This window comes from Sapajus apella, unplaced genomic scaffold, assembly GCF_009761245.1.
Source record: "Sapajus apella isolate SASKATOON/1434 unplaced genomic scaffold, GSC_monkey_1.0 scaffold60, whole genome shotgun sequence".
NCBI lineage: Eukaryota > Metazoa > Chordata > Mammalia > Primates > Cebidae > Sapajus > Sapajus apella.
In genome coordinates this window covers 6,775,899-6,797,000 of record NW_022437000.1, presented here as the reverse complement: position 1 = coordinate 6,797,000, position 21,102 = coordinate 6,775,899, and the positions used below count along the sequence as shown (strand labels likewise).

At 40.5% G+C, this 21,102-nt stretch overlaps 1 pseudogene; it reads right to left on the bottom strand.

Moving 5' to 3' along the window:
- Nucleotides 1-2,102: 2,102 nt before the first annotated feature.
- LOC116528879 lies at nucleotides 2,103-5,827 on the bottom strand (annotated as a pseudogene).
- Nucleotides 5,828-21,102: the final 15,275 nt, after the last annotated feature.

The following is a 21,102-nucleotide window of genomic DNA, read 5'->3' as shown; positions in this document are numbered from 1 at the left end:
GTTCAGTACTAAAAACTAGGTGGCTTCCACAACAGAAATGGGTGATGCCGACGGTCTAGAGGCTAGGAGTCTGAGACCAAGGCGTGGGCAGGGCTGGGCGGGAAGCGTCAGTTCCAGACCCCTCTCCTCGACCTGTGGATGGTCCTCATGTTCACATGGTCACTTCCCTGTATTCATGTCTGTCTCCAAATTTCTCCTTCTTATAGGAAAACCAGTCATGTGGAATTAGGACCCACCCTAATCATCTCGTTTTAACTTGATTAGCTCTATAAAAACCCTGTTTCAAACAAGATCTCCCTCATAAGTACCAGGGGTTAGGACTCCAACATAGGATTTCCGTATTGTGGATTTCTGTATCTGCTTCTTCCATCTAGAAGACTCGATTCCTTACTCTCCGCTTCATTAGCATCCATTCTGTTCTGCCTGTAGGACACAGGGTAAATGTGGCTTCTTCCGACAGGTCATCCTTGATGCCTCCTGTAGGTCAGGCCCCCTGTGACACTCACTCACAGCACCTTCTGCTTTGAATCCCTGTGCTCGTAGCAATTCTAAATTATATATTTAGGTGGGGATTTTTGTGTGTGTTTGTTTGCTGTGTTTCTCTCCTACATAGTTTATAAGTTCCATGAAGACTCAGACCGTGACTAATTGGTTCATCACTGTATTCCCAGTGCCTACGCAGTGGTCTACAGAAAAGTACTTACACATTTATTGAGTTCACATATATTAAACATCATCGCTTTCTTAGTCTTCTTTCATCATCACTTTTGATGCCTTTTTTTTTTTTTTTTTCCTGAGAAGGAACAGTTTTCGAATTTTCTCACTAGTGTTTCTAGGTAAACCACAGCAAGCTGAGCACACGAAGCTGTTGATGTGGAAGCTGGGGGGGGGTGGGTTGGGTTCCTCACCAGCCAGGTGACCTTTTCCCAACCCGAGGTCCATGATTTACATCTGTGTTTCAGAAATGTCACTGATGACTGTGTTCTGTGAACATTTATGTTGGCTTTTTATTAATCCACAAAGGTTACATCTTTGAATGCCAACATTCTTTCAAATAAAGTTTATGAAACCTTGCCTGCAGTAAGGCCAATGCATATATAGATTGAATAAATGCATGTGCATTTTCTTTGCTTTTTCTTGGTATTGTGTCAATTCAGTTTGATAACACAGGTTATTTCACACTGATTAGAAGAGACTCATTTTCTCTATATATACGAATATAGAAATGTATATATCTTGTGTTTGTATATGTGTGTATATGAGTATCTGTATCTATATGTGCTTATGTGTATATATATATATATATATATATATACATAGAAAGAGAGAGAGAGAGAGAGAGAGTGAGAGAGAAAGGGAGAGAGAAAGAGAAAGTGAATTAGGTGTAAATTAGAGCTACTTGGTCTAAGCATTGCTCCAGTGTCTTCAAAGTAACTGTGCACAGGTCAATTGTCTTGGTATATGTCTGTCACCTAAACCATTAAGTGTAATGGATCTGTAGAAGCTATTGGAAGACTGGTACAACTGTTTCTCCTTGACTTTTCCAGTCGAAGTGAAGACATCGCTATCGGTAACGCTGCACCTGCATGCATGCCAATGTTTCAGCTCCACTCCACCCGCAGGAGGAAACCTCCTTCCATGGACTTTATGTATTGGAATGCTTTCATACTAAGATACTAAAATACACATACATGCACACATATATACATACAGGCATACACATATGTACACACATATGTATATATATCACATAGGAAAACAAGTATGTTGTTACTAATAAACTCAAGTAGCTTAGTATGAAAGCTTTCCCATACATAAAGTCCATGGAAGGAAGTTTTCTCCTGGGGGTGGAGTGGGGCTGAAACGTTGGCATGCATGGCAGATGCAGTGTTACTGATAGCAATGTCTTAATTTGGGCTGGAAAAGTCAAGGAGAAAGAGTTGTACCAGTCTTTCAATAGCTTCTACAGATCCATTAAACTTAAAATAGATTAATCTCTAGAGACAGTCAACTTCCTGGATACAGCAATTACAGTGAAAGATGGCAAGCTCAAGACATCCATTTAATGGAAACCTACTGCCCAATACAGCTGCTCCATAATTCTAGTTCTCGTCCTGTGCGGGCTGCTTCTCCATCTCTCCTGCCAAACTATTCAATGCCAGCTTGTTCTCCAGCCTGAAAAGGCAGAGAAGGATGAATTTCTGAACTTTGCAGGGTGTTCATCTGGAAATGAGGCTAACTTAGGAGACCTTGAAAAACATTAAATCAACTTTAAAAAATAGTAAATGAAATCTAGGAAAACAAAATATGGTTTAGGTGATATATATCAAGACAATTGACCTATGCACAGTTACTTTGAAGATACTGGAACAATGCTTAGACCAAGTAGCTTTAATTTACCCAAGGACTGAAAGCAAAAACACATAATTACATATTTTCAAAAGTTTGTTTTATGAGAAATATATTCTGAAACAAAATTCATCAAGTTAAAGTTGGATTCATGTTTAACAGGTAGAGTTCAAAGAAAATTTTATAAGCTGCAGAGAGTTTGGTAAGTATAACGTACTCACTCATGTTTAACATTAGTTATTTATTGAGAACCACTTATAGGACAAGTTATCTTCCAAAGATGGGAGGAATGTCCGAACCGAAATGGTAATTTACAGACAACCGGATCTTGTCCCGCTTCCTCAAGAAATAGAGATCTAGAGAGAAGACAGTCATTTTTCCATCCTGTGTTATAGTAGTTTGTTATTACAGAATTCTATATTTCTCCTGAAAAAAATATTTACGAAGTGCCTAACGTAGGTAGCAGCAATGTCCCAGGGAATCTGGCCACTCTTCAAAGGCTTTGAAAAGTTGTGTGCATTTTCACGGGGCTGCCAGGCACGCAGTCCTTCTGGAACATGTCACTTTGTTATTCTTCAGGGCATCGGGCAAGACTCATTGCCTATGGCTAATATTCCCAAATGCGTGTGGATGGATTGGAATCCTCTGCTTGCCACAAAAAGGCATGTGTGTTTTTGTTCAATGTTCCAGTGAACATTGTTCTAGTACTTTTAATAGAGACCTTGTGAAAATGAAACATATTCTGAAGTTATAAGGATGAATGTGAATATTGAAGTTAAATACAATAGGCAACTGTAAATAATTTAACTTTAAAGAAAACACCTGACAGCCAAGTCTGAGATTAAATAGAATGTTTACTTTTCTCCCCAGTTTATGATTCTCTGTTCACTTTCAATTCCTTATTTACAAGCCAAGTTCCATACTGTTAGCCAATAATTTTGTATTTTATATTCAACACATTAATTTTCCTAGAGCTATGAAATATCGTTGACAACTTTCTACAACTTATTTGACTGTTTCTGATCAATTTTGGATTCATAATTGCTTTCTTATACCTCTTGCTGGTTCATCAGAATCTGTCTAGATAGATGAGGCAGTCTTATGGCTGCAAAGCTGTTTAGTCATTATATGGAATTGGTAAAATTATATGCCCCATGCACAAGAACTTGCACCTAGGAGCTTGTATTTACAGCTTCCATTGCTTCCTTGGTGTCATCTTTTTTTTTTTTCTTTCGAGATGGAGTTATACTCCATCACCCAGGCTGCAGTGCAGTGGCAGGATCTCGGCTCACTGCAACCTCTGCTTCCTGAGTTCAAGCAATTTTCCTGCCTCAGCTTCCCAAGGAGCCAGGACTACAGGTGCCCACCACCATGCCCAGCTAATTTTTTATTTTTAGAGGAGACAAGGTTTCACCATGTTGGCCATGCTGGTCTCAAACTCCTGACCTCAAGTGATCCTCCTGCCTTGGCCTCTCAAGGTCCTGGAATCACAGACATGAGCCCCTGCGCCCAACCTGCGTTGTCTTTTTAAAAACCATTAAAGAGAGGAAAATGTCTAAAATTGTGGATCTATTTGATATTATCACCATTAGCAGGACATGGAAAGTAACACCTATGTTTCCTGAGTACTTTCTATATGCTACTAACACTTCCAGGCTTTTTAAATGTTTTTGATCATTTGATCTACATTTTAATAAAAGTATTACCATCTTCTTAAATAAACCATTTAAGTTTCATTATGTTTGAACAGAATATGTGCTTAGAAAAAAATATCAGTTTGATTTCTTCTCCTAAGCCTTCAGACTCAGTAAACAGTAATACCTGGTAATGTCTGGTTGAACTCATATGCTAAAAAAACACCAAAAGTTTGTGATCTTGTATGTGGCAATCTCCTGCTCAGGAAACATCAGGAAAAAATTCCCAGTGCTTGGATTTCTAAAAGTGATCACCTCTGAGGCGTGCACCAGTGTCTGAATAAGTAGGTTTGACTTGTTTAAAGTTTCAACCTTTCGCCATGCAGACAGCAGCCTGGATGCATGCCTACCACTGTCAGGCAGGACTGTAACAGCTGACGAGACCATGAGTGCTTCTTTCTCACTTTGTGAGTGTGAGACTTAGTGGATTACTGTATGTTTTCACCTGGGTGGTTATGGAGGGCTGTTCCATTACTTGGGAGTGGTTTCCAGGAAACACTTGCTGTCAGATTCTCTATTGTCAGGGACTCATTTATGTGACAATCCAGCATGCTCCTGGCAGTGACAAAGGCCTTGGGATAACAGTGCTTTGGGGCTCATCTCTTACCAAAAGGTGCGGGCCACTGCACAGTCCATCTTGCATATTAAATGCTCTTAGGTATTTGTCAATTTTACTGTTATCACTATAAGTGGCAGAAAGGGAGAATTAAACCATTATTCTTTTAAAAACTATCACAAAATATTTCTTATTACTAATCAGTAAATAGGATTTTCCGCTGCTCCAGTTACTCCAAGAGAATAAGGCAGGGAGTTTAGGAAACTCCATTTGATCCTTCATACCCCCAAAGTTGTCTTCCGTCCTGTGAAAGACAACTTGAACATACGAACCACACAAAGCCTAGCAGTATTAAAGGTTCATGCACTTTCTCAAAAGGGCCTGCCCTGTGCCAGGGGCTTGTTGAGGGTCCACATCTTTTATTCAACTTTTAATGAATCTTACTATAAGGAAAGCAATGGGCTCTGAGCCAGGAAAGGGAGACACAAATAAGAAATAAGGCACAGACTTGGCAGCAGCATGTACACCAAGCCGCTCACACAGCACACGAAGTTGCTGACGTCTTGGATCTGGAGGAAGCCCACTGGTGGTCACCACAGCTGGCCTCCATATTCCCAACGTGAAGGAGACTCACATTTCCTGAATACCTAATATATGAACATATTAGTTCAGTAGGGCTTCCATAAGAAAGCATCGCAGATGGGTCCCATGAACAACTGAAATGTATTTCTCGCAGTTCTGGAGGCTGAAAGTCCAAGATCAAGTGATGGGCATGTTTTTCTTCTGAGGCCTCCCTCCCTGGCTCCTAGATGGTCTCTTTCTTCTGGGTCTTTTCATGATCTTTTTAGTGTATGTGTCTGTCTCTTCATTTCTTCTTTTCCCTGCAGTGCGTACAGCCGCTTCTAACGTTACTGCTTCTTGGTCTTCAGGTTCCCCTCATGTTTGTTGAGCTGGTGGCGCCTGGCGCGTGTCTTCCTGGCCTCAGGGCCAGGGGCTTGCACTTCCTGCCCTTGCAGAATTTCCTGAGATTTTCTTTCTGAGTCTAGTTAATAACGGTGAGAACACGGGCCATGGACTTGCGGTCGACGCAGATCTTGGAGAGCTCGGAGGCTGAGCTGCCTGCCAGTTTGGCAACTTGCAGCTGGGACAGCTCCACCTTCAGGTCGCCCAGCTGTTTCAGCAGCTCCTCCTCCTTCCCGAGAAGGTCTCCAGACTCGATCTTGGTCATTGCTGCACGGGCCGCCCATTAATCTTTTTTTTTTTTCTTTTTTTTTTTTTTTTTAAATAAAGACACCGATCACATTGGATTAGGGTACACCCATGTGACCTCATTTTACCTTAGTTACCTCTTTAAAGACCCTGTCTCCAAATATAGTCATATTCTGAGGTACTGAGGTTTCAACATGTGATTTTCGGGGACAGAGTCCAGCCGATAAGCTTTGCCAAGCCTTTTATACATATTATTATCTCACTTACTCATGACAAAATTCCTCCATGGGAAATGCTATCATTGACATTTGCAAATAAACAAATCGGGGAAGTAGAATAGAAAAATGCAGAGATTTCAGGCTTTCTAATGGGGCTGATTTCCAATCCAAGCAATTCCATGCAAGCTATGTGAACTTGGCTAACTTACTTAAACTCTGAGCTTTATCACACACACACAAAAGACGGATTTTGGTAAAGAATCAGCCTTCTCTAATAATACAATGCCACCTGCCTGTAGTTAAGACTCAGAAAGTTAAAATCTCAACTTTTAAGAGATCCTTACTATTTTTCTTCTATGGATAAGCACTTGATCAGTTTCTAAATATGAAATGTTTTACAGGACAAATATTGGGATCATTTTAAAATGTATGTTGTCTGCATCCTTTTCAAAGAGGCTTCTCAAACTTTGGTAACTTATTAATAAAAAGCCCATCCCCCCTTCCCATACGGATGAACATGAGGTCCTTTCTCCTATATCTTTATGAGCAAAGGCAGTGTTTTCCTAGAGGGAATATCTGGTTGAACTCATGTGTTTACAAAAAAAGCCTGAAGTCTTTTTTTGCTCACTGCAACCTCTGCCTCCTGGGTTTAAGCCATTCTCCTGCCTCAGCCCCCAAGTAGCTGGGATTATAGACACCTACCATCACACCTGGCTAATTTTTGTATTTTTAGTAAAGACAGAATTTCACCATGTTGGCCAGGCTGGTTTTGAACTCCTGACCTCAAGTGATCCACCAACCTCAGCCTCCCAAAATGCTGAGATTACAGGCATGAGGCGCCATGCCCACTGCAAAAGCCTGAAGTTTTGATGAGGCAACAACCTAAAGGTTGAGGATTTCAGTTTCTGGTAAGGCATCTCCCTCCTTTTTTTCATCTTCTTTTTTTAATGATAAACTTACTTTGAATTCTGAGTGTGTGGACTTTCTATACCACAAATATTCTACCTCTTAGCTCTGCTGTACTGCCTCTGCGATGATCTGCGAAAAACAAATTGCTTGGGACATTGTCAATATTTTGGATGTAAAATGATGGAGGATAAACAGCAGGTGTCCTAGGATGTAATCTCTTCAGTTTCTCTGAGAATCCTTGAGTCTCAGAGCCAAGAACTTTCAATAGCTGCCGTCGCTGAGGTTTTATTATTTTGGAATCAATGAGAGTTAAAATACAATGGAACAAGATGAGGTTTTTTACATGATAATCCTATTTCATTACAAAATTGGACACAAAGATATTGATTAAGATTTATAACAAGGCTCATCATTACATAAATTTCTAAACTTCTGATGCAAAGGAGGTACCATGAAACTGATTACTTCCCTCAAGAAATGGAAGGCAAACTTGTACCTAAGGGAAGGATTACTCCTTTTTTTTCCCCTGGCATTTGCCTAAAATGGAAATTTTCCTGAAATTGAAAATTTTCAAATTTTCTTTTTAATTGCAGTCACTACCTCTGGGAGTGAACCTTAGATGCTCTGTATCCCTAAGAAGGCTGTTTCTAGGGGGCTTCCAGAAGAACTTGGGCTAGCTGTGGTTCTTTTGCACTCAGCTGAGAAGAGGGAGTGGTTGCACCCTGCTTTCCTGGCAGGCAGGTGGGCAGGCGGGCAGGGAGGCAGGCAAGTCTCCCTTGAGGAGATGGCTACAAACTCTTGTAAACGTGCAATAGAAAGTGGAAAGGGAGCTACCTTCCAGAGACTGGGTTAGCTTAACCTTCCCCTCCCACATTTCACTTTTCGCTGTAAAGATGTAAAAAGGCAATCTTCCCCTTGGGGCTGGTCTCAGCAGCCACTAGGATAAAAGATACTGTCTTGAGTGACTTTCCAAGCCCAGGGCTAAATCTGGAGGTCAGAAAGGGTTAGGAAAGCCCCCAAAGGGAATTCATTCTCTAATTCCCCTCCCTTGAGGTGTCTTTGGGTTGGCCTTTGTTTGCATTCAGGCTTTAGGAACCTTTGTTTTCAGTTGGGCAGGGCTTTTCCTGGTATCCGCATTGTGATGTGCGTGGTGGGCTCTGAATTTTAGATGTGTTTGCTCCATTTGGTTTTTACTCTTTTGACATAATTCAGTATCTGAGTCATTGCCTTTCTCTGTATTTGAGCTCCGGCTAATAGCTAACAGGATGAATGGATAACACTTACGCAGTGCTTACAACATGTCAGGCTCTGCTCTGAGAGCTCTACCAACTTTACCAGGCTTTATCAACTTATTAATGGAAATTTCCAGGTTTCTAGTCTGCAGAATCTTTCACATCAGGGCAATCTGTATTTTCAAATTCAACCAATGCAGGTAAGAGGCTCACATGGTGCAAAGCATAGACACAAAGAAGAGGAATTGAGTCCCTGCCCTTGCTGAGCCTCCAGTGTGAGGAGGCTTGAGAACTGGGCTTGCAGGTAACTGTTTCACATGGCAGGTTTTGATGGATGTAGAGAGAAGCAGAGATGAGGTACTAAGGGAGGCTCAGAGGAGGAGGGGAACTCACACTGGGCTGTGATCATCACAAAAGAGCCACTTTGGGGATGAGCAAGTATTTCAAATGGCAGCAGTGGAGAGGAGTCTGAGAATCAGGAGCCATGTGCAGGCACCAGAGGGAAGCTCAGGCCTGTTTAGGGACAGGGATAGCCTACTCCTGACCTCCAAAGCTAGGACAGTAGATGGCATGCTAAACCCTGGGGGTTTTCCTAAGGGCAAACAACAGAAGAGTTGTTTGTAGTAAATGATAAAGTGTAGAGCCAGGAGGAAGAGTGAGGAAGCTGCTGTAACAGTCAAGCAGAGAGGAATGTTGCAATGGAAATCAAGAGCTCAAAGCGAGTTTGGGCTGCTGAATTGCACATACCAGGCGAGGAAGAAGGGAGGATCTATCACCATTCCAGAACTTTTAGGGCTGGCATAATGGTGTCATTGTTTATAGAAATTGTGCAGTTAGGTGGGATGTATGCATGTGTCACTCCACACAGGGGAGGATAGTTAGAATTGTTTTGGACTTGTTGAGTTCGAGGTCCTGCTAAGACATTAGGACAGTAGAGACACACCAAAATGACCAAGCCAGCTCTCTCCCAGTGAAAGAAGGTCTTATTGGAAAAGAAATGCACAGAGTAAATATAGCCATTCAAGTATGTCACAGTCTTCTACAAAAAGACAAAAAAAAATTATCAAGAGAGTAGAGTTCTTAAAGAGGTCTGTAGCATGACCTCACCTAGTTATTTTCTATTTTATACATATATATGTACATGTGTGTGTGTGTTTATGTCATTTACCTTTGAATAATTCACATGGAAATAAAAGTTATAGATGTGTGCTTTGCTACTACTAAATACAGAAAACACAAACAGGCAAAAAACAAAAACAAAATCAAAACTGTCAATGGACACACCACCCAAAGGTAAAAACGGTGAACACTTCCCTGTATTTTCATTTTTTGATAGGTTTCAATATGTAAGTTTCCCCCCACATATTTGTAATCATAATTGTAATTTTTAAATCATTAAAATGATTCTGACCTGCTTTTAAATCGGCTGTTGTATACACTCCCTATGTAATCATCTCCTACTGAATATCTTTAGGAAACTTAGAAAGAAATTATAATAAGAGAAAATATAGCTGATAGAATTTTGCCTATTCTTTGGGCAATCCCTATAACTTTTTTTTTTTTTCTGCTTTGCAATTTTCCAGTGTTTGTACATCTATTAAATTAAATAGAAGCTACTAGCATCTATTTTTATGTGTATATCCTCAGAATGGTCAGTAAATTTACATTACTTATGAAAGTGAAGTATAGCCCCAGATGCTAACAATAGTATAGTTTGTTAAAATTCCACATTTACATCCAATGTACATTGGAAAATATTAAATTTTCTACCAAGCTTCCATAAAATCTAAGGAGTATATGGGAAATGATTTGCAGTTTCCACCATTAAGGGAGATGAGACGAAAAAAGAAATTAAACTCCACTCAAATATTCGTAAATATTTTGAAGTTATTGGGTAAACAAAATTCCTTTCTCATGCCTTTTCTACTTTCAACCAAAGGAAAAACACGCTTAGTTCTCTTTTGTTTGTTTATATTAAAGGATACTGACCCTAGAAGCAAATACCAGCCACACCTGTGAGAGTGCTCCTGGGACATTTGACATCCACGTGGAGCTGATCCCTGGAGGGAGTTAATCTGTAGGGGCTGGCTTAATTTTTACTCATCTCCTCAGACTTTTGTTTGTCTTGGAAAGCATCATGAGGGACAGGATCTTCTAGGAAGCTTTTCAAGAAGCCCCCTTAAAAATATTTTTTTCCCTGTAAGGCCAGGAAGTGCCCTTTTGTCCAAAATAACTGGAATTCAATCCTCAAAAAGGCTGCATTCATTTGAAATTTTGAAGTGTCCATTCAAGAAGGTTTTCTATTATGGTGTAAGGAAGCATACCATTTGAAAGTTAGACTTGTTTAATACCCATATTCTAGTTTCGTATCTGTGTTTTATCTGGTAACATTTAGTCCTAGTATATGTAGGCTGGGGACAGGATGGAGTCCAATATGAATACCACATATAAACTATGTGTTTACAGTCACATATATGGCAATGATATTTTTCATTTTATAAAAATCAAGTTATTTTCTTATTAATGATAAAAACATCTTAAAACTTTGTATAATAAATTGCTTTTTGGGAACTATTGGAAGATAACTGGGAATTAGTCTATTTTTTTGTACTCGCTGGAGGTACTGCTATTTAAACAATATCCCCCCCATTTATGATCAGAGCCAAAATGTTTTTAAAACAGGATGCAAAATATTACAACGTCTCATTATGGGGTTGAGGTTTCCTTTAACGTCGTGTTTATGGATTTGAGAATCAAGTCAAGATAATAATTGAAGGGTTGTCTGTCCTCAGCAGTTGAGAGGGGGTGAGGGAGGGTGGGGTGCCGCGGAAGCGTGGTTGCACGGAGTTGGCTCTGCCATCCTCAATGGGAAGGAAAGCAATGCCCAAGGGTTGCCTTTGTAAAGTACTCTCTTGATTTGTTCCTCAAAAATTTTAAAAGATTTACAAGGTGTCTACCTACCCATTTTATTTTAATGCTAATTTAGAGTGGGCTGAACAGGACATTTGATGTGTGGTCCCATTCACGTGCATAATGGGTTCAGGCTGGCCCTGCGCTTTGAAAAGTGAATGTCTTTCATGTGCCTGGTTGGTCAACTTTAATTGGGGAGGTGCTCAACTCTCCATTTCATGAGAACCCCACCAATCAAGAACAAAAGTGAGACCCTTAATTCCTATAAAAATGGAAAAATACAAATCATTTAAAGTCATAACTCAAAGAAATCCACCCCAAGAAAGAAACCTGGAGAACAAGAGCCCATATTCTTTGACAAACAGCAATAAAGATGTCCACCGGATATTTAGTGTTATTCAGAAATGATTCTGATATTCAGAAATTGTTGGAAATAGCTAATGCATGCAGGCCTGAATACCTAGGTGATGGGTTGATAGGTGCAGCAAACCGTCATAGCACATATATACCTATATAACAAACCTGCATGTTCTGCACATGTATCCCGGAACTTAAAATTAAGACCAAAAAAAAAAAAAAAAAAAAAAAGAAATTGTTGGAAGTTATGGGAATAGCTGCTTGTGATTTAGCACTTCCCTGTCGGGTTCCTTATCAGCATTATCTAATGTAATGTTCATAACAACCTTATGGGATAGGATTTATTACTAACATTGGGGAGTTGAGAAAATAGACTTAAAGGTTAAATAAACTTGGCCCCCATTTCCCAGCTATTTAAGGGGGAAAGCCCTGACCTGAACCCCACAGCTCCTCCTTACACAAAGCCCCTGCTTTTGCTTAATTTTTATTCACTTTCTTTCTGTTTTGGGATCTAGTATTCTGAATAATTTAAGACACATCCAAAAAAAGGCATCTTATCCAAATTAAAAATAATTAGATACAGAACAGATAGATTTCCTATATACTAAATTTCTTAAGAAGCAAATTGTTTTTAAAAAATTTTTTTGTAGGGATGAGTTGAAAAAGTCCTTATTGGGAAACTCTGCTCATTATCGGGGTGCAATCTACCAGTGTAACTAACCGGTGCTATCCCCTGTCTTTAAAACAAAAATGGAAACTTTAAAATTTGACTAAAAATGATGTTTTTCAAGCATAATAAATATTCTCACATTATCTAATCCTTTATATAAATTGTAGCTTGAACTTAGGAAATAAAAGGAAAACACTGGGGCTTTCCCATTGCAAAGAAAAGCTGCTTTATTCTACCTCTTGGAAAAGACATCATTGTAAAAGATTTGGGAGTGGTATCAGACCATCTAGAGAGCTTATATTTTAATCAATCGCATATGACTTCCCTCACAATGGATGAGCTGTGCAGCTGGGTGCGGGTATTGAAGGGCGATCTGCCAGCCTCTTTACTCATCAAGGCTGAGTTTTCTTTCTGGATTTAAGAGGTCCTGGAGTCTTAATGATATTCATCTGTTATCACTTTTGGCTTAAATAGCTAATGACAGTGCATTTTATGTTTGATGAGTTCTTCTGTCCCTGAGAACATGAAAACAGAGCAAGACGCTGGCACCACGAGACATCAGGAGAACCGGGACTCTGATGGGGTATAGTGTCCCTGCACTGTATTTTAACAAATGACATATTGATCCCTGCCTGCCTAGGAAACCAGTGGGGGCAAAGCTGCTGAAAACTTTCAGTGCTTTTTAAATAGGCAAACACATTTACAAAGCAATATCTTTGTAATGATTCTCAGAAGCACATCACTGTCTTTATGTGGAGAGTGATTTAGAGTAATTAAATATAGCAGTCAGTGGGACAGAAAATGGAAAATTACTAGAATAAATTGAATATATTTTCTCATTTGCAAAAGAAAACAGACACCTTTGGTGATTAGGACCCACTCTCTTCAAGAAGAGACAATTAACTCTTTTTCACTTTGTTTCCAAGAAAAGATACTTAATGATGTAGTATCCTATGTTGCAATGCAACTCAGAGCATTTTGTCAATCTCTTGATTTAATGACAGATGTTTAAACCTGAAGGCATTGCAGAACAAACTTTAAGAAGGCTATATACCAGATGTTCTCAATATTGTCATTTTGAGATGCAAAAAAGATTTTGTTTCACATTGCCATGGGCAAAAAGCAAATCTGTTGAAGGAGTTGTGGATGATGCAGAGCTAGAGCGTGAAGAGGAATCCTAAATCGTATTTGTATTCTAAAAACGAAAGCTCACCCACTGCAAGTGACAGTTTTCTGGAAATTCAAGAGATCAGGTTCACTTTTCTTATGACTTGCACATTATTTTGAGCAAGTGAAATGTGAGTGTTCCCGTGGTCAGAACACAGAGACGGTAAAAAGCTCGGCATTCACAGCTGCGAGGCCAGGAGGTGACATGCAGCAAAGTAACCTCAGACCTTTTCATTTTCAACCACACCTGCTTCTCCTGTAGCTCCCCAGGGTGAAGAAAGTGGCCGTAACTCGGTGGTCCCATAATCTGTTTCCCTGACCAGCAGGCAGTAGGTGGGGGAAATGTAAAGTCACAGCTGTTACTTAAAAAAAAAAAAATCGAAGTTCTGAAATTCGTATACCTGTAATGAGTGTGTAAATACCAACTGCCTTTGCCTACTTAGCTGATTCTAGTTTTATATTTTGCCTCCCTTCCCCCAATTTTTCCTCTTCAAAGCAACTTCTGAAGTTCATTTTAACCAGACTTCTCTTGTAAAACAAAAGGAATTTGGGGACAGGCAACTCTTAGTCCCAGTCCTTACCCCGTCTGAACGTCAAGACATTTCTAGTTCCCTGATTTAGAGAAACAGCTGTCTTCATGGCCACTGCTGTTTTCTGCTTTTTGTGTATACATCACTGCACATTATTAACCTGGAGATGAAACCACCCCCACTAACATCATACACTGTTTTTAATGTAGACAATCATATTTAAAAGGCAAAATGAAAAAATCAGTTAAATTATTGCAAAAATAATCATTTTTAAAGATTTGTCAGAATAGGCTAGTAAGTATCAACTCCCAAATGTCACTTGCTTAAAGTAAGAAATGTTCAGGTCTGTCCTGGGTCGTGACTGTGTCCCTCCATTACCCAGGTAGCTGGAGTGGCCACCATTCTGCACGTAACTGGTTGCTGTACCAGAAAAAGACAGCTCTGGAGGGATTTGCACGCCCAGGGAAATAGCCCATAAGTCACCTGTCACTTCTACTTACAATGCATTGGCTGGAACCAGTCACTGATCTCACTCAGTACCAGGAAGTACTGAGGAAGGGGGAGAGAACCAGAAATATTCTTCAAACAGCAGGAAATTGTTACCAATCTGTAGGGAGTGAACCTAGTGAGCTCCTTCATACCCATTCTGACTTTGAGTTAACTTATGCTGCCTTTCAGTGGTTATTCTCAGAAGTGTTAATGTGTATTTTCATGAGCATGCATGATCATTAGATCTTTTTGTTTCCTCTTAATGAAAAGTTATAAACAAAGGCCTAAAAGATTTTGTTCCTATGAATGTTTAACTTCATAGGCTTTAAGGGATCTCAATAGTTACAGGTTGATAGGACTACATCCCATAGTCTGGGCATGTAGATAAAATCTAGTGCAAGAAATCTCAAAAGACTTTTAAAATCCAGCCAAATTTTGTCAGCTCTTTCCCGTAGAAGGTTCATAATCTTGTTTCATTATTTCATTTCTTAAAAATGGTATGAAATTTATAAAAAGCACCTAGAGAAAGATGAGTTAAAATAATACATTGTTGTATGAAAATTGACTCAACTCTTCTGCATAGCTCCTATTGGGTTAAAATGCTAATTATGATATTTTCACTTTTGAGAACTTCAGAAAGATTTCTTTTGTGCAACTGTAGCCAAAAAATCAGCATGAATGGGGAGCTTTCTTTGAGCTCTGTGTATTGTACTCAATGTAAGAGAGAACAGCAGGACAGCCTGTGGTGGGCCGCCTCATCTATTTTTGTTTCACTAACTACATTCTAGTAAAGACACATAATAATTGCAACATAACAGAAGCTTTATGTTCCTACATAATGATTAAAGAATATCAATAATGTAGGCTCCAAGGCAGAGAACAGACACAGCGCTATTTCCTTTTCAGTCTGGAAGAAGCCAAAATGAACTATCAATGAAGGTTATGGTCCATCGGCCTAGAAATCAATAGAAAAACAACTCATTGGACAGCACAATTCATCCAAATTGCAAGGGTCTTTATGAAATCTTTAGGAGCAGAAATATATCTTTCCAAGTACACTTTGATTTTAGAACATTTTCAGCATACCAGAGAGCAAAACTGTACTTTACTGAAGTGCTACAATATCAGAACAGCCACTAAGTTATGGATTTGAAGTTTATTTTTTAGTCCTAGGCAAACCACAGAATAGATAAAACAGTTTTATGGCTGACATCTGGTTGAATAATAAAACATACAGCCTGTACGGCTGTAAGTCACTGTGAACACCCAACTCGAGATAGTGATGGAGGTACTCACACATGGGATTCAGTAAGAGTTATCCCTCTACACACTGGAGATTGGATCTTCATAATGCTCAGATCTTTGAGATGGGATTTGCTAAATAACCATGTTTTTTGTATTGCTTTTACTTCTTTCAGATTATTTCACTTTATTTGTTATAAAGCTATTGTAGGTTCAGGAAGGGACCAACATAAACACTTTTATTCTTTATTTTACATTTTATATTTGTGTCATAATTCTCTATAGCTGGTCTTCACCTAAATCTTCCTGTAGGCTTTAAAAGAATATGCTAAGGAGAAAGAAAAATTTAACCTAGGTTTCTTCATACTTTCACAGAGTTACTGTGTTGAGGAGTAATATATAAGAAATGTAAGGTGTTGCAGTGAGAAAACTGTGAAACTAAAGATGTTTGAGAGGGAAACAGTGGAAGAGAAAAATCATATCCTTCCATCTGTTACATTATTTCTATGTCACTAGCTCTGAGCGCTAGTGGTCATATATCTATCAGAAAAACAGGGAGCTCTAAACAAAATTTATCCTCAGGCCAACAGTATAACAAAAATGAGATATCTGCATATCACAAAATTGTACTATATCTTATCACCTTCTTCCAAAGAACTATCTTTAGACTGCGGTAAGCAGGGGAAGCCAAGACGTTTAGTGAGTTACTTTAGTTTTGTGTTGATGAAGCGAAGGGCCTGGCAGAGGTGGCCTTTTTCTTTCTTTGCGGAGGTGGGGTTGGCGTTGCTGGTGTGAGCGTGCAGCTTCTGGATTAGGGCTTTTTTGAGCCACTTTGCTCAATGGAGGCGGGGAAAACCACCAGGCAGACTGTGCTCCAGGCACGGTTCTGGGTGCTCTGGATACATCAGTGAGTGAGCAAAGCAGAGCTCTGTGGCCTTGTGGGGTCACCTCCTCACAGGACGGGCTGGGAGGGGAAACCAACGCCTGACCCAGTAGATGAGTAAATTAGAAAGCATATTGGAAAGCCAGGCGCGGTCGCTCACGCCTGTAATCCCAGCACTTTGGGAGGCCAAGGTGGGCAGATCACTTGAGGTCATGAGCTCAAGACCAGCCTGGCCAACATGGCAAAACTCTATCTCTACTAACAATACCAAAAATTAGTCAGATGTGGTGGCATGCGGCTGTAATCCCAGCTACTCGTGAGGCTGAAGCACGAGAATCACTTGAACCCAGGGAGGTAGAGGTTGCAGTGAGCTGAGATTTTGTCACTGCACTCTAGCCTGGGTGACAGAGTAAGACTCTGTTTCCAAAAAAAAAAAAAAGCATATTAGAGCATCCTGAATCTCATGGGAAAAAGAAAAGGGAGTGGGCAGTGTAAAACGAAGACCATGGGGAATAGGGACGTTCCCATTTAAAACAAGGAAGTCATGGAGAAGTGTCATTTCAGCAAGGATTTTAAGGAGGCGAAGGAGCCAGCTAGGCCGACTTTTCGGGAAGATCATCCCAGCAGGAGGCTTAGTCAGGGCCGCGTCCTTCCTGTGGTCTGCCCTGTGGTCCTTGCTGTGAGCGTGCGCCCGCCTGTTAGAGGAAGAGCAAGCCAGTGTGGGGTGAGCAGCAGCGGGTGCAGGCACAGGAGATGAGGTCGAAGAGCAAGCCAATGGAGTGGGGACAGATCAGAAATGGGGGACACTACAGGGGCTTGGCCTTTATCCTTAGTGCTCTGTAAGTCATTGGGCAACTTTGAGGGGGGTGGCACGCACTAACTCTTACTGTTTAAAAATCGCTCTAGCTGTTGAGTTTAAACTCAAAGATTAAAACAGGGAAGCCACTTGGGTGAGTGTTGCAGACACCCAGGCAAGAGAGGGTCTTGGACTAAGGGTGAAGGTGTAAAGGCTGGGAGAAGCATCAGATTCGGCTGTGTTGTGAAGATAGAACCAACAAGATTTTCCAATCAATTGGATCAGAAAGAGAAAAATTAAAAATGCTCCCAAAGTAGGCTTATTTTATTGTCTTCTGATTTTACCTGGGTCATTGGAAGATGGAGGTAGATTTTGGGGGGAAGGTCAGTAACTCAGCTTGTGTTGTGTGAGAATTGAGACGTGGCCCATTGGTTGTTGAAGATCTTTACTGGAATAAAGGTTTCTTTTTTTTTTCTACCCTGTCTTCTGGTAGAATAGAAATCACAGTTTCTATTTAAATGATTTTTATTTACATTTTGGAAAATGAGTTGATTTAATCAAATAACAGAATAGTAGTACTAAGACATAGTGTCACAACAGTTGTAAGTTGTGAGTGGCTATAATTTGGGAACTCTGGCACAAATCACACAGCTGGTATGTGGAGAGCTGGGCTCATGTCATTCCTGCAGGGACTGGACTTGACACATACACATATTACACTATGCGAGAGGCCAAAAAAAGCAAGTGATATTCAAGTGAACTTTTCCTTCAATATTATACAATGTGAATCTGGGACCAACCTGTTCACATACTTGTTGGTTGAAAAAAGATCTGAGTGTTTTACTTGAGAGCCAGCAAGATGAGTTTTAGTTATCTTCGTGGAAATGTAACGAATAAGGGAAGATTTTCAGTTTGTTTTGGATTGATCAGCTGAGATGTGCAGAATGACAGTTGTGGGTGCTACAATTTGAAGAGAACTTTAGCAAAATACAGTGTGTCCAGAGAGAGGCAATTAGGGTGAAAAATGACGTGGGATTCTATGGCATGAGGAAGGAAGGGAAGAATGGGGATGCTACTGTAAGAATAAGAAAAATGTCTCTAGATGTTTGAGGGATAAAATACAAGCTATGTATTTAGAAGACAGATACAGCTCCTAATGGCTAAAATAAATGGGAATTGCAAGGAGGCAGAGTGCATCTCAAAAAACAAAACAAACAAAACAAAACAGGTGCTTCTCACCAATGAAAATATCTGGGAAAGGATCAGGCTTGCCTTGTGAGCATATAATTCCCATCACCAGGAAGAATCCAGCCACTGTTAGATGCCCACAGTCAGGGATTTTAATCAAATCATTAAAATCTAGAGTTTAAAACAGCATACAAATCCAATACAGAAATTCGACTAAAAGAGGAGTTGAGGTATGAGACTCCCTGAAATTGTCCGGTTCCCAGGTTCTGTTGCGCCAGAGTCTCTCTAAGTGCCTTCACGGGTTTGCTTCCCCATTTGTGCTATGAAGCCCAGGGCCTAGCCCCTCCACAGGCTGAGCATGCTCTGCTTGGCCCATTTCTGCATTCTCAGACTTCTAAAAAGTTGAATTGTAAGCTTACCAAAAGTCAGTTACATTTGTTCCCAGACTGGTGCTGCCGTTTCACTTGCTATTGTAATTACATGACTTAATTCACTGTAAGGTAAACCAGTGATGTCTGAATGTGAGAAGGGATTTGTTATTTCTGAGAAATCAAAGCAATTGCTTTGGAAGATTGCCATGAGAGAAGAGTGAAAAGTTGATGCTGAATTAGATGTGAGGGAGAACACTTAAAAGACCAGGAGAAAATGTAAGACTCTGGAAGGATTCACCACTCAAATTGTGCTTCTCGATGATCCATTTTAAAGCAGATGGAACTGAAAATTATGTGCAACGTTATTATGGGCTGGATCGCATTTTCCACAGATTCGTATGTTGAAGGCCAATTCGTATGTTGAAGTCCCAGCTCTCTAGTATGTCAGAATGTAACCATACTTGAAGATAAGGTCTTTAAAGAGGTCATTAAGTTAAAACACAGTCTTTAGAGTGGGCCCTAATCTGATGTGACCCGTGTCCTTATAAGAAGGGAAAAAGACACCAGGCATAGGTATGCTCACCCCAGACCATGTGAAGAGGCTGCAAGGGAGTGGCCATCTGCAAGCCAGTGAACAAACCTGCCAATGCCTTAATCTTGGGCTTCTGTCCTCCTGAATGTGAAAACGTAAATTTCTGTTGTTTAACCCATGTACTATGGGGTATTTTGTTATGGCAGCCCTAGTAATCTAATAGAGATGAGTTCTAGGGGTGATTTATGCAAAGAGACAGGACAAAATACCAATCAGAAGACCCAGCCTCAGAAGTTTGGTAAACAGATATTTACGTGTGAAATGTTTAAGGCATGTGCGTCTGTTATTTGTTAGGACCCGCTGCCTGATCCTCTGTTTTGGTTAATGGACCAGGAACAGGTTCTTTTCCTCCAGACTGGAAGGCATCTCCTGGGCTTGATGTCACTCTTTTATTTATTCATAAACATTTTATTAAAGACCTATTTGTCATGGACCTGCTCTGTCGCCCACTGCATCATGGCTGCGTGAGAGCAGTCACGAAGGATTTACTAGTTAGACGTTGTTTTTGTCTTCAGACGCTAACAATACATAACATGAGTTGGACACACAAATAACTCTCATTGGTGCCATTAGGGCAATGGACCATAACTGAGGAATATAGAGTGTCGTAACAGTTCTCAGGGACATGCGACCATTTCTGTTGAGGTGATCAGAGGATGCTTCAATTCATGTTTCATGGCTGAAGGTAAGATTTGGGTTAGTGGAAATATCTAGGAACTAGGATGGTTACCCTCATAGAAGGATTGCTGTGAACGAAGGCACAATGCTCTGGAAGGTTACAGGACATTTCTGGAGTGGCCAGTGGTTCAGTCCAACAAAGGCACCATGAACCGTGGAAAAAGAAACTGCAAACCAGGCTTTCCCTGGTCCATCTGTGCAGGTCAGTTCCCTAATTCCCACCCCTCACTGCCGTCATCTTTCGGCTCAGCTCCAGTGCCAGGAATCTAGGTATCTTCACGTAGGAGACGCTTTGTCCCCTCCCTGCCTACCTTGGCTTAAATCCTCAGGGAAGTGGCATGCATTTCCTGTTTCTTTTATAACAAATTACCACAAACAGTGGTGTAAAGCAACACAAATTTATTATCTTACAGTTCTATAGTTGGAAGTCTGTCATGGAGACATCCAAAAAACTGGCAACACTTTTGCAGGTAAAGCTGACATCCTCACGACAGGAGAATACCAGCCTAAGTGAGGAGGAGGAGAGGAAGTGAGGAGGAAGGGGAGGAGAGACGCCAACACTGCCATGTTTACTTGGATTTTTTTTTTTTTTTGAGATGGGATCTCACACTGTCTCCCAGGATGAAAGGCAGGGGCATGATCTCCGCTCACTGCAGCCTCTGCTTCCTGGGTTCAAGCAATTCTCCCACCTCAGCCTCTTGAGCCGCTGGGATTATAGGCGTCTGCCACCACCTCTGGCTAATTTTTGTATTTTTGGTATAGATGGGTTTTCCCCATGTTAGCCAAGTTGGTCTTGAACTCCTGACCCCAAGTGATTCACTCGCTTTGGCCTCTCAAAGTTCTGGGATTGTAGGCATGAGTCTCCATGTCTGGCCAAATTTTGGTTTTGAGCATCCCCTGCCTCATGGGGTCTTCTTAATTTCAAGTGTTTATTTCACCTCTCTGTCCTTTTAGGACATCAGCAGTAGGGTCCATTCCAAGATTGTCAATTATTGTAGTGACCTCAGAACCTGTAACCCATGTCCTGTTCAGCACAGTTGCTCGAATTCACCGAAGTTTGTT